Raw genomic sequence first — 12,490 nt, 5'->3', positions numbered from 1 at the left:
ATCATGATTTTTTGTTTCACGTTTTGGATTGTTCTGGAATCCCGCTTTGGATCGTGAACTTTGTGAAGAGCGTAGTTAAGAAGTGGGCAGTAAAGCTGCATATGGAAGGTAGAAGAATTGGATCAGTGAAGTTAAACCGAGGAATTTTACAGGGAGACTCATTGTCTCCTTTACTATTTGTTATGGTATTAGATCCTCTAAGCAGGATCCTTAATTCCGTGTTTCCAAAACTTGAAATTAACCAGGAAGATCCCAATATGTTAACATATTCTACTAATCATTTGCTATTTATTGACGATCTAAAAATATTTGCTCTCAAACAAGACACTTTACTCAAAATGATGGAAGCTGTTAACGGATTTTTTAAAATTGTTGGTTTGGAGATGAATTCAGAAAAATCAGCGTCTAATTTGGAATCATTACCATGTTGTAAGACTATTGACGGAATCAATGGATATCGGTATTTGGGTGTACTTGAAGATGGTGGAAGCAATGTTCTTAAGAATAGAGTTATGGACTCTATCTTGGAGAATGTTAAGAAGAGGATAACTATGCTATCGAAAACAAAACTCAACTCTGTGAATCTGTTTCGTGCTATAAATGAATATGCATTGTTACTACTATATAATTATTATATTGGGCTAATCAATATTGAACCTTCTGAATTTGATGATATTGACAGACAAATACGCCAATTGCTTACGTCGCTCAGATTACATCTCAAACCTGCAAATAAAGAGAGACTGTATTTAAACCGGAAGGCTCTTGGAAGAGGGCTTTCATCAGTTACTTTCAAAAGTGAACTAATGCTCTTCAGTTCCTTACGAGTCTGGAAAATATGTCAACTATATGCTTACGGAGGGCGGGGATTCTGCGTGTAATTAAAATGAATAAATGGCATTTGGCTATGATCGCAGGATTTCTATCCTCCAAATATGCAATTATTGATAAGAAGAGTATTACTATGGAGTCTCTAAAGTCCAGTCAGATACAATATTTACAAAAGAAAATTAGTTCTAAAGCACTACATTCTGTGCTTTTCAAATATGTGGATGAATCTAATGTTGATTTACCTGCATCCTCAGAATGGCTATCTAATGGAAATAATGGGCCACGAAGCGAAGCATTGTATTGTCTTTTGCAAGATCGAAACTTGTTCTTTGCATCCGCTGACTCATTATGCAATCATTGTAAGAAAAGCAAGAAAACTGTTGACCACATGGCTACTCAGTGGGGTAAAATGCTCAACAGTGATTATCTCCGGAGACACAACGAAGTTGTGAAGTGTATTCACCTTAACTTGTGCCGAATGTATGGACTCAAAAAAGCAAGACGATTGAAGGGACATTCTGTTCAGTCAACACTGTCGACGGGAAAAGTTGAAATCAGGGTTGATTCTACAATCCTCACCGAAACAAAAGTAGAATATAACAAGCCAGATATCTTTGTCCACGACAAAGTCAGAAACGAAATAAATCTAATTGAAGTGGGTATTACTTCACAGGATCGCCTCAAGCAAGTGGAGGTTGAAAAGTGTCACAAGTATGACCTATTGGCAAGTGAGCTTTCGCTTCTGTATAGCTGTCAAGTAAAAATAATTCCTGTGGTTATGACATGGGATGGAGTTGTCTCGAAATGCTTCAAAAATTATATGAAGAAACTATCTATTGAAGCAGGAACGAGGACATACATCCAATCCGTTGTACTGAAAAGAACGCTCGAGAGTATGATGATCGAACACAAGCACGGAATGAAGGTATCTGGTGAAGAATACGCTTCTGATTTCCAACCGGTATGTGGAGATGGCATGCAAAATGAAGACGACCCAATGAATGCTAAAGAAGATGCAATGGTTGAATCAGATGTGGTAGTGGGGAGTAAGAGGCAGCTGGAAGTAGACTCTTCTTCCAAGAGAAGGAGAGTGGATATCAGCGAGCTGGAGTGAGATCTGCTTAGTTTCTGATTAACTATTAATTTATTATTGGGAAAAATTTAAAATAATGAATAATTCCATAAAATTTTCCGTGGATACATGTTATGCAATTAACCGATGTTTACTGTACACGAAGTTTCTTTAATATCTTTAATAATTAAGTACAAATAAGATATTATGTGAAAAGAAAATTCATTTCAGCGCGCGATATCGGCAAGTTTTCTTTTTCACTTAAAGTTAAGTCTGTTTTATTAATAATTTAAACCGTGGATGAAACTAATCATGTTTTTGCTTCTGTTTTGACTAAGTGGGTTCAAGTAATCATCTAGTTTTTTTTCATATCCCACTCCAATAAAAATGTTAAATGGAATATGCTTTGTTGCGTCATGTTTGAATTATTATATTCGTAGACAATTCTTTTAATAATTGCATGATATTCTTCAAACATTCCATTTGAAGCGCTTGTAGAAGAGATCCATCGTTTTATAAATTGGTTAAATCTTAAAATTAACAAAATAAATATACCGTTCTACCTGACCTTGTATCCATGGGGCACGTGGTCTTCCACATATGTGCTCAGGGCCAAACTTTGTACACATTTCCTCCATCATATTGTTTTTGAACTCCTTTCCATTATCTGTTTGCAAGATTAATGGAGCTCCAATCATCATAAAAATGTTTTCAATAATAAGCACTATTTCTGTGGCGCATTTGGTTTTCTCAAGTTCTACAACACCATATTTTGAAAACGAGTCAATTAAAACGAGAATCTGGATAAATCGTGATAAATACCCATTTAAAGCTGTTATTTATTTCTGAATATCCTCTTAAATCTATCAAATCAGCAATTTACCTATCTCTTGGGCCTCTTGCAATAATAGGAGTGATAACCGGCCTCGTAGCTAGCAATTTTTTGGACTGAAATCGAATAATTTAACTAAATACCTGACAATACTGACCAAGTGACTCACGTCCGGCGTGACTCACGTCTCGGGATTATTGGTTAGAGTAGTGTACTCTCTTAGTGCGGAAGGTTCACTCATTGGTAAGCATAAGTAGTTGCTAGCTGGGCATAGGAAGAGTTCTTGAAAAGGGTGGGTTTTTGTTAAATTCAATTTCTATATCAATGAGATACGCATCAAAATCAGCACATATATCTTTATATTTATTAAACCAGAAATATTTGTCATTAGAATATATTCATGCCTACCAAAATGAAATTCATTTGTTGTTTTCAACCTAGTTGGCAGATACTTTCCCAAATGGACTCCTTTACAATTCTGAACGATCCTTCGAGGAACACAAGGATCCCACTCAGAGTGACTGATAAACCTACGTCATCCGATGTAGCTCTATGCTCTTCATCCCTCGCATTATCTACGAAGTGGTCAGTCTTCTATGCAACAAGAAGCAACCACAATCCGATCGCGGTGAAGATCAAAAAGTTCCCATTCCATACAATTACAATGCGGCGAACCGGGCATGGTTCCGAGAGATATTGAACTCGAAACTAAAGAACTGCAATCTGTACAACTTTAACTAAATCAAATGATTATTCTGGAAGCAAGAGCAATGGCTATACCACAACGTCAACCTCACGCTGCTTCTCCCCGCACGCAGACAACCTCCTTCGTAAATGTGAGAAAAAAATGAACGTGCTCAGAAGCCTATCCGGTTTATGGAAAAACGGTTCCCACCCGGAATTGGCTAATATTTACCGTCAATACTTTGAACCGCCTATTTCCTTCGCCTGCAGATAATGGGGTCGGAGATTATCGTAATCTAACAGGAGAAGAATTGAAGAAATCCAACAAAAAGCCCATAGATCAACCAAACGTTGGTCGCACGATAACAAACGCTCCGGTCCGGCTCCTCTGAAAGACCCAATCAAGCTGAACCTCAATCTGTTTGCAAATGCCCCGAAAAATACGGCCAGCCGCCCGACTTGTGTGGACTCGTGGGAAGATCACCGAGCGAAGATGAAGTCCCTGGTTGAGTGCATCTGGATCACGTGACTTTTGTTCGGTTTTGCCGTGATCTTGATGTTTTAATAAAATAAATAAATTTAAATAAACTAAAAATCCTTAATCTCCTAGTAATCAAAAGATTGGGAAGGACTTCAGTCGACTTAAAGCTGAATAATATGTCCGTACCCTTCTACAGGAGTCAGACGGTCGCACCCGGTACTGGCAAATATCTACCGCCAGTACTTCGAACCTTGTATTGCCTACGCCTGCGGATTATGGGGCCGCGGTTATCGTGGTCCAACAGGAGGCGAATAGAGGAGGCCCAACAAAGGGCTTTCAGATTAACCAATCGTTAATCGCATGATAGCGAACGCCCCGTCCGGTTTTTCTTGAAGATCTTATCAAGCTGAATCTCGGTCCGTCAGGAAATGCTCCGTCAAAAACGGCCTGCCGCCCGGTGCGATCTTGTGTGGGCTCGTGGAAAGATCACCGAGCGAAGATGAGGTCCCTGATCGAGTCCATCGGGATCACGTGACTTTTGTTTGACTCTTATCGTGATTTTGGCGGTTAAATAAATAAAATAAATATCCTAACTAATTTAGAAATTTCATTGTTATTTGATGTTTCTGACCTCAATAGATAATCTATAATGCATAAATGTTGACAATTCCACCAACATGATAATCTAGCTCAATTCAGTTTTTACCTAGAATGAAATTGTCTTTACTTTTTTTGCATTGAAGATGATAGAATATACACACGCAAAAAAGTATTCTAGGATTTAAAAATAGCAAAATAATGATATTTTGAAGTTCTAAAAAATTATCTTGGTTTAACTACGTTTGATCTGATCCTCTTTTTTGACAGAATTGCTAAACTAATCACTCCGTTATACAGTATAACCTCCATTTGGGGCAGACCTCTGGCTTGGGGAACCTCTATTTTTGGGGAAACCTCTATTATTGGGGTAGTTTGAAAAGGATATAATTTTTATGCGGTAATTTCCAAATTTAGAAATTACCGGAACCTCTAAGTGGGGCACAGGATTTTTAATTTATATACATATTTGCTATTAAAATTAAAATTAATTAGGTACTTTTGTCGTGTAATTTTGTATTCTTGTTGTTATGGCTCGTAAGCTTAGTCTTGAGTTAAAGATCAAAATTGCCAAGGAATTAAGTGAAAATAAACATCTTACTGAACGAGATATTGTAGATAAGTACAAAATTAGTAAAGGTTTTTATTAATGTAAGTTTTTAGGCGCTGTGTCACGTATTAAAAAAAATTATCTCAATTTTTTAATACTGGGGCTGTTCAAACAGATTTTCCCAGAAATATTCAACGCTCTCCTCATACTTTATCCCAAAAATTGGATAAAATTGTTTTTGAGGCTTTCACCAAGACAAGGAAGAATTTATTCCTGTGTCCGGTCCTCTTTAAAAAATATTGCTTCCAAAGTAGCAAGGATGTTGAATTATTCGGCGTTCAAAGGGTCCAATGGCTGGTTGGAAAAATTTAAGAAAAGACATATGTTGTCATTTAAGACAATTAGTGGAGAGAAAAACTCTTCCGATGTTTCTTCGCTTGATATGTTTTTTCCAAGTATGATGAATACGTAAAAGAATATGGTCTTCAAAATATTTTTAATTGCGACGAAACTGGGTTATATATTAAAAGGATATCTTCAAAATCATTTGTAAGTTCGGATGAAGATTGTTTCGGAATTAAAAGGAGTAAAGAAAAATTCACTATTCTTTTGTCGGTCAGTGCTTGTGGCGAAAAATTGAAGCCATTGTTAGTAGGAAAATATAAATTCCCACGTTGTATGAAAAACTTTAACCCTGAAGAACATGGAGTTTCATATTCATCATCTAAAAACAGTTGGATGACATCAGAAATATTTATTACATGGCTCACCATTACAAATGAACAAATGATTACGCAAAAGAGAAAAATTGTTTTGTTACTTGATAACGCAAGCTGTCACAAAATATCCATCTTTCCAACATTGAATTGTTTTTTCTCCCAAAAAATACAACCTCATTAATTCAACCGTTAGACATGGGTATTTAAATCTTTCAAGTCCAATTATCTTAACGCTTTATTGGATTTTACTCTTTATTTTGAGGACGTTGAGTTACAAATTGTTAATTAAAAAAAATAAATCTTCGTCATGTCATAATAATTGTTGGAAAAACATGGCAAAATTTAAATCCTGAAACAATAACGAATTGGGAAACAATTAAACTATCGGCAACAGATTCCTAGTTCAAATTTTTAGTTAACAGTGAGAAAGAAATTTGGACACGATAATTGCAGACGTAATTGCTGAAAATGAAGAAGAAAATAATGATGAGTCAATATATGACCAAACTGAATGCAACTGCTGTTCACACTTGGACACGATAACAGCAATGAATAACCTTGAAGAGAATATTCACCGTTTGTTTCCCGATGCGTTAAAAGACTATTACAATTTCAGAAAAATATGGGCATCATATGAAGAAATCTGCAACAGGAAACAAAATAACAGATTATTTTCGTGTAATAGAATAAAAATTTTTTTCTACTTGAAAAATACTCTAATTATCATAAAATTAGTGGAAAACATGTTTAAATGTTCTTAAAAATACTTTATTTATTTATAAATTAATGAAAAATATGCTAAAACTATTAAAATTTTTATAAAAATAAAGAAAATTTCAGACCTCCATTTTTGGGGAAACCTCTATTTTTGGGGCAATTTTTCAAAATTGATGCCCCAAATGGAGGTTATACTGTATTAAGTATATGAAATATCTAATTAGGGTAGGTCCCTTCAAGTCTGGGGGTCCTTTCAAGCCTGTGACAAATAATAAATTAAAATTTGATTAAAATATATTTATTAATAATGGATGGCGCAATATTTAAATTCATAATTGTGTAGTGGTTGACCATGAGTTTGACTAATAAATACCAAATGGACACAAATATGAAAATAAATATAATTTTAACAAATATTCTCGTCCCATAGAACAACATAAATTAACAAACCAACCATTGACCTTCCAACAATTCGAAATAGACCACTACATTGGTATAATTTAATATCTACAATCAGGCAGAGCAAATCCCGCTTATTCCAGTTAAGTCATGGCCGGATCTGTCCCCATAATCCGGCTTTATGGCTCGACTGCAGAGGGGCTGAGCATACTAGTCCATGCCCACGGATATTTCCCCTATTTCTATGTACTCGCACCAGAAGGTTTTGAAACTGAAGATTGCTTTATTTTTGAAGTAAAATACATATTTGAAATATGTATAGAATGAATTTTACTCAAAAATACTCACCAATTTCAAAAATCTACAGGATCATGATTTTTCTGTTCTCCACGTCGATATTGAATTCAAACAAAGTTAATTTTATTTATTTATATTAATTAATTTAATAAATAATTATTAAGATATATTTGGATATCAATCAAACAAAAATAAAAAATTATTCGAATTACATTTACCAACATAAAATACGTCAACGTCGGCAAACGCCTTCTCGAGAATGGATTTACCTTTGGGGACAGCAAAGTCATTTTACCAAATCTTCGAGTCCGATGTGTCTATCGAGATACGGTTAGACGGCCTCTTATATATAAATAACAGCTTTATGATTGATTTGGACATGACTGGTGTTGTTGGTGTGAGATTGATTCTCGGTATTTCACTCAGAGGGATCCAAAGGATGTATTTCTCGGTGAGGAGTGTGGAGATGATGTGGAGATTGACTATTCAAGAATTAAGGCTTATCCGGCTATAGATAGTCAGTGGGAGGCGATTGCTCCTCTTCGTATTTTGAGTTTCGACATTGAATGTGCTGGAAGAAAAGGTTACCACATTGTTTAGTAGATTTATTTTTATTATCATTCAAAATATATTTAAAAAATAATACTTTAAATAATATTATTAAATTAATTATTTGTAGGTATTTTTCCACAGCCTTTCCATGACCCAGTAATTCAGATAGCAAATGTTTAAAGTCATACAACTCAGATCAGCAGTCAGAAACCAATCTAATATTCACTTATCAGCATGTGCCCCAATTATACGAGCGACAGTCATTTCCTTCCAAACGGAGTCCGATCTCCTCAAGTTAAGCCTATAATTGTCCATTCCTCAGAATGGGTGATTTTGTGCAGAAATATGACCCAGATGTGATAAGGGCTACAATATAGAGAACTTTGACATTTACTATCTGCTTTCCAGAGCCGAGGCACTCCGTTTGGCCAGGTTTCCATTTCTCGGAAGGATAAAAGACACAAAGTATATACAGGCAAGTCCATTCTAGGACGGTTGTGAAGGACTCGTCCATCCAATCCAAACAAATGGGTCGCCATGATTCCAAATTTATAAATATTGAAGGAAGAGTGATCCTCGACGTGTATTGGGTGGTCTCAAAGTGGTCAATTTCCAGGTTATTCTACGAGATCACAAATTTCGGTCACACACTCTGAATTCAGTCTCCTTCCACTTTCTAGGAGAGCAGAAAGATGATGTCAAACACTCGATTATATCAGACTTACAGGCATTATATATTTCTGAGTAAAAGTAGAACGGAGATGAGCAAACGAGAAGAAGATTGGCCATGTATTGCCTCAAAGATGCCCGTCTGCCCTTAAAGTTGTTGGATAAGCTAATGCTGCTGGTTAACCTTGTTGAAATGGCCAGAGTGACGGGAATTCCTATTTCGTATATCTCTAAAAGAGGGCAGCAAATCAAAGTTGTGTCTCAACTGCTCAGAAAAGTGTTTTTTGGGTTATTTATTGGCAGTGTCGAGCACGTAGCACTCTCATTCCTAATTTGGAGGGCAGTGGAGACGAGGAGTTCACAGGCGCCACAGTTATTGAGCCTGTGAAAGGGTTTGGGGTCTTTTAGTTAATTTAAGTTATTTTAATTACCCAATTGCCACATTGGACTTACTTCGTTGTATCCTTCGATAATGATAGCTCATAACTTGTGCTATTCGATCTTCTTGGGAGTTCATTTGAAGGGTTGTGGGTGTTTTATGTGTGAAGGCTCTCTGTGGTAGACTATGAGGTGTCGCCGACCGGAAATAAGTTTGTTCGAAGCAATATTCAGAAAGGTCTTCTTCTGAGATTCTTGAAGATTTGCTAAAAGCTAGAAAAAGTGTTTGAGGTCGAAATATTTTAGAGCTAAACTTGAACTCAAATCAGAGACAGATCCAGTTCGGAGACAAATTCTAGATGGGAGACAACTTGCTTTAAAACTCTCGGCTAATTCTGTCTATGGGCTCACTGGGGCACAAAACGGGCGTCTGCCTTGTTTGGAAATATCTCAAGTGTGAACTTTTTTTTATTCAAAATTGCAGAGTGTGACATCTTATGATCGAGAAATGATCGAAATGACTAAAAATGAAATTGGACTTAAATATAATATTCGAAATGGATATGAGTTTGATACTAAGGTTATCTACGGAGATACTGACTCGGTGATGTGTCGGTTTGGCTTTCAAGATGTCCAAAGGACCATGGAAATGGGTTTTGAGGCAGCCAAGTATGTCTCCTCCCGATTTCCCCCTCCAATCAATTTGGAATTCGAAAAAGTATATTTATTCATATTTTTAAACCAGATTTATTACCCATATCTTCTAATAAGTAAAAAACGTTACGCGGGAGTTGTATTTCCCGCGGGATCGTACAGAAAAGACAAGACTGACTATGAATCTGACCAGATTGACTGTAAGGGAATTGAGAATGTGAGCAGAGACAACTGCACGTTGGTGGCAAATCTGATTTCTGACTGTCTGAGGATAATTTTAGTGAACAGGTCATTATATATGGTCTGATTGGCAGAGATCCTGAGGAGGCTGTAAATCACGTGAAGAAGACAATTTCTGAGTTGTTGAGTAATAAAGTGGATATTTCTCATCTTGTGATATCCAGAGAGCTCACAAGGAAGAATATGCTGGCAAACAAGCTCATGTAGAATTGGCAGCTCGGTTTGATTTTGTTATTGATGGTTTAGAATGAAAAAGAGGGATCCTGGGACTGCTCCAAAAATCGGGGACCGTGTTCAGTATGTGATCATTGCTGGGACTAAAGGGACAGCAGCATATTTAAAATCAGAGGTTCTGTTTAGTAATGATGGTTAAGGACCTTTGTATGTACTGGAGAACAACATTCCTATCGACACTGATTATTACCTCAACAATCAACTCAAAAAACCATTTTACGAATTTTGAGCCAATCTTGGGGGCAAAGACCGAGTCAATCCTTTTTGGTAAGTTCTATAATTGTGATAGTTAAGCTGGCGAACATGTCAATCAGAAGAAAATTGTGACATCTACAGTTGGAGAGTTGATGAGCTTCCTAAAGAAGTCGTTTCATGTTTAAAGTGTCGTGTCCTAATGAAGGGTCACTTTATGGTTTATTTAGACAGAAGGTAGTCGAGCTCTCTATGACAATTGTGAGGATATGAGGAATCAGTATTCCGAGACTTATATCCGCCAGATGAGACAGTTAGAAGAACGGTTTTCTACATTGTGGGTTGAGTGCCAGGGATGTCAGGGGAGTTTTCATGATCAAGTTATATGTTCAAAGTTGGTTGTTGTTTGTGTGTTTTAGTCGTGATTGTCCTATTTTCTATATGCGAGTTAAGGCTAGAAAAGATTTGAAGGAAGTCTCTGATATTGTCGATCGTTTTGATTGGTAGTTTTAAAATCTTTTTTGATATATTTTTTTCAATTAATTAGTTTATATGAAGAATTTTGTCAAAGTGATAGTTTTGAACTCAATCCATCGTTTTGTGTTATTTACTATAAATGGGAAGTAATTATATCATATAAATTAAACAAAACAAAAAAATGTGATTGTGTTTTATATACATTCTGGAACAAATTCTATATGAAAAAAATAAAGTTAGTCACTAGGGAAATTAAACAAATTAACTGTTTTGTTAGAAAAATTAAAGTTTGTTGTTTTTGTAATAACTGCCAAAAATTTACAAAATCGTAGATTTTGAATTCGAGGTTGTACTTTTTGTGAAGTCTCTTGAATATTTCGATATGTTTATGAATCTGTTTGTTAATTCCGCTCTCTAATGACGCCATCAAATTACAATTTATTAAAAAATAAGCCCGAATAACTTGGATGCTGTTTGGTGAGATGGAGAATGCAGAAAAAGAAAATTAGTTTCAATTATATTTATGTAAGCAAATTGACCGCCTGAAGCAGGTCGAGTTGAGAAAATGCCATAATACGATCTATTGACAGGGAAGTTGTTTATTTTTACGACGCTCAGGTGAAAATAATTCCACTGATTTTGACTTGGGACGGCTTGTTTCTAAGTTTTAAGAAATACATTGAAAAGTTGGCTATCGAAGACGCAACTCAGTCTTATATACAATCAGTTGTATTGAAGAAGCATTGGAGAGTATGATTATTGAGCATAGGCATGGGATCAGAATCACTGATGAGGAGATAAATTCACCCATTAGTCTCCTAATTGAAGCAAGTCATTTGTACGAAGATAATATGTAGAATGAGGGAAAAAGAGTCGTAACTAACTTGGAGACAGAGGATCAAAGAGTGGTGTTGGTTACTTCCTTCTCTAAAAGAAGGAGATTAACTCCAGCGGAAAACGGTCAGATTAACATCAATTAAATAATATTAACTTAATTAATTCAATTCTTAGAAATTTACATGTAATAAGCAAATTGATTCTTTAAATTTTTTGATTATTTCTATTTTTATTTACACTAGCTCAGCAGTTCGCTTCGCTCACTGCGAGCTAGCTCCTGCGGAGGCCTGCTCGCTACGCTCGCAGTTTCCTTAAATAACTATAAATTTATGTAGATATATAAATGCGACCTGCTTTGATATAACCTTATTCTAAGGCCTGTGGATAAACGATGTTTGCAGTCCGTCCATCCTGGCAAATATAAATAAATTTCTCTTCTACCTACCCTTGAGCACCCCACATACAGCTGGCCATGTGAAAAGCACTCGTTCTCTAAAAATAAGCCTACTACCTTTAAAGACTGTCCCTGGGCCTTGTTTATTGTCATAGCAAAACTTATCTTCAGCGGAAATTGTAGTCTCTTAAATCTATCGCAGGCCCTTTCATGGTCCATAATAACGTCGACCGATTTATATATTCTTTCTCTGCCAGGGATTTTCATTAATAAATCTAAATTTATATTAAGTACCTCATCATTAAGTGGAGCTAATATAGCTCGTTCACGCAGCCAGTCGAAATTCACGTAGTGTTCAGATAGTTCGGAATAGACGGCATTCAATAATTCTTCTGCTGTTTCTACGAAAATACATAATTCTTCCGGTAGCCTAATTTTCTGGTCGTGCATTTCTGAAGTGATTGCCTCATTTCCAATATCTAGAAGGATTTGTGGGAATATGCTATTAACGCCTTGTAAATGTGCATGTACATTTACATCTAAGCTTACCTTTTCACGTGTGTCCACAAATATGACGATTTGAGGCAGGCATTCAATTCATCCGCAGGCGTCCCTCTTTGAATAATTGGCAGCGTCTGTCTAAAATCACCTGCCAATACAACTAATGCTCCCCCAAACAAATGG

The 12,490-nt window shown here is 36.1% G+C and overlaps 1 pseudogene; it reads left to right on the top strand.

The window, feature by feature from the left end:
• The first annotated feature begins 886 nt into the window (after nucleotides 1–886).
• On the top strand, nucleotides 887–9,694 carry LOC115227028 (annotated as a pseudogene).
• Nucleotides 9,695–12,490: the final 2,796 nt, after the last annotated feature.

This window comes from Octopus sinensis, unplaced genomic scaffold (genome assembly GCF_006345805.1).
Source record: "Octopus sinensis unplaced genomic scaffold, ASM634580v1 Contig01284, whole genome shotgun sequence".
In the NCBI taxonomy this organism is placed as follows: domain Eukaryota; kingdom Metazoa; phylum Mollusca; class Cephalopoda; order Octopoda; family Octopodidae; genus Octopus; species Octopus sinensis.
The sequence above is the reverse complement of the archived record's forward strand: the minus strand, read 5'-3'. Positions and strand labels throughout refer to the sequence as shown.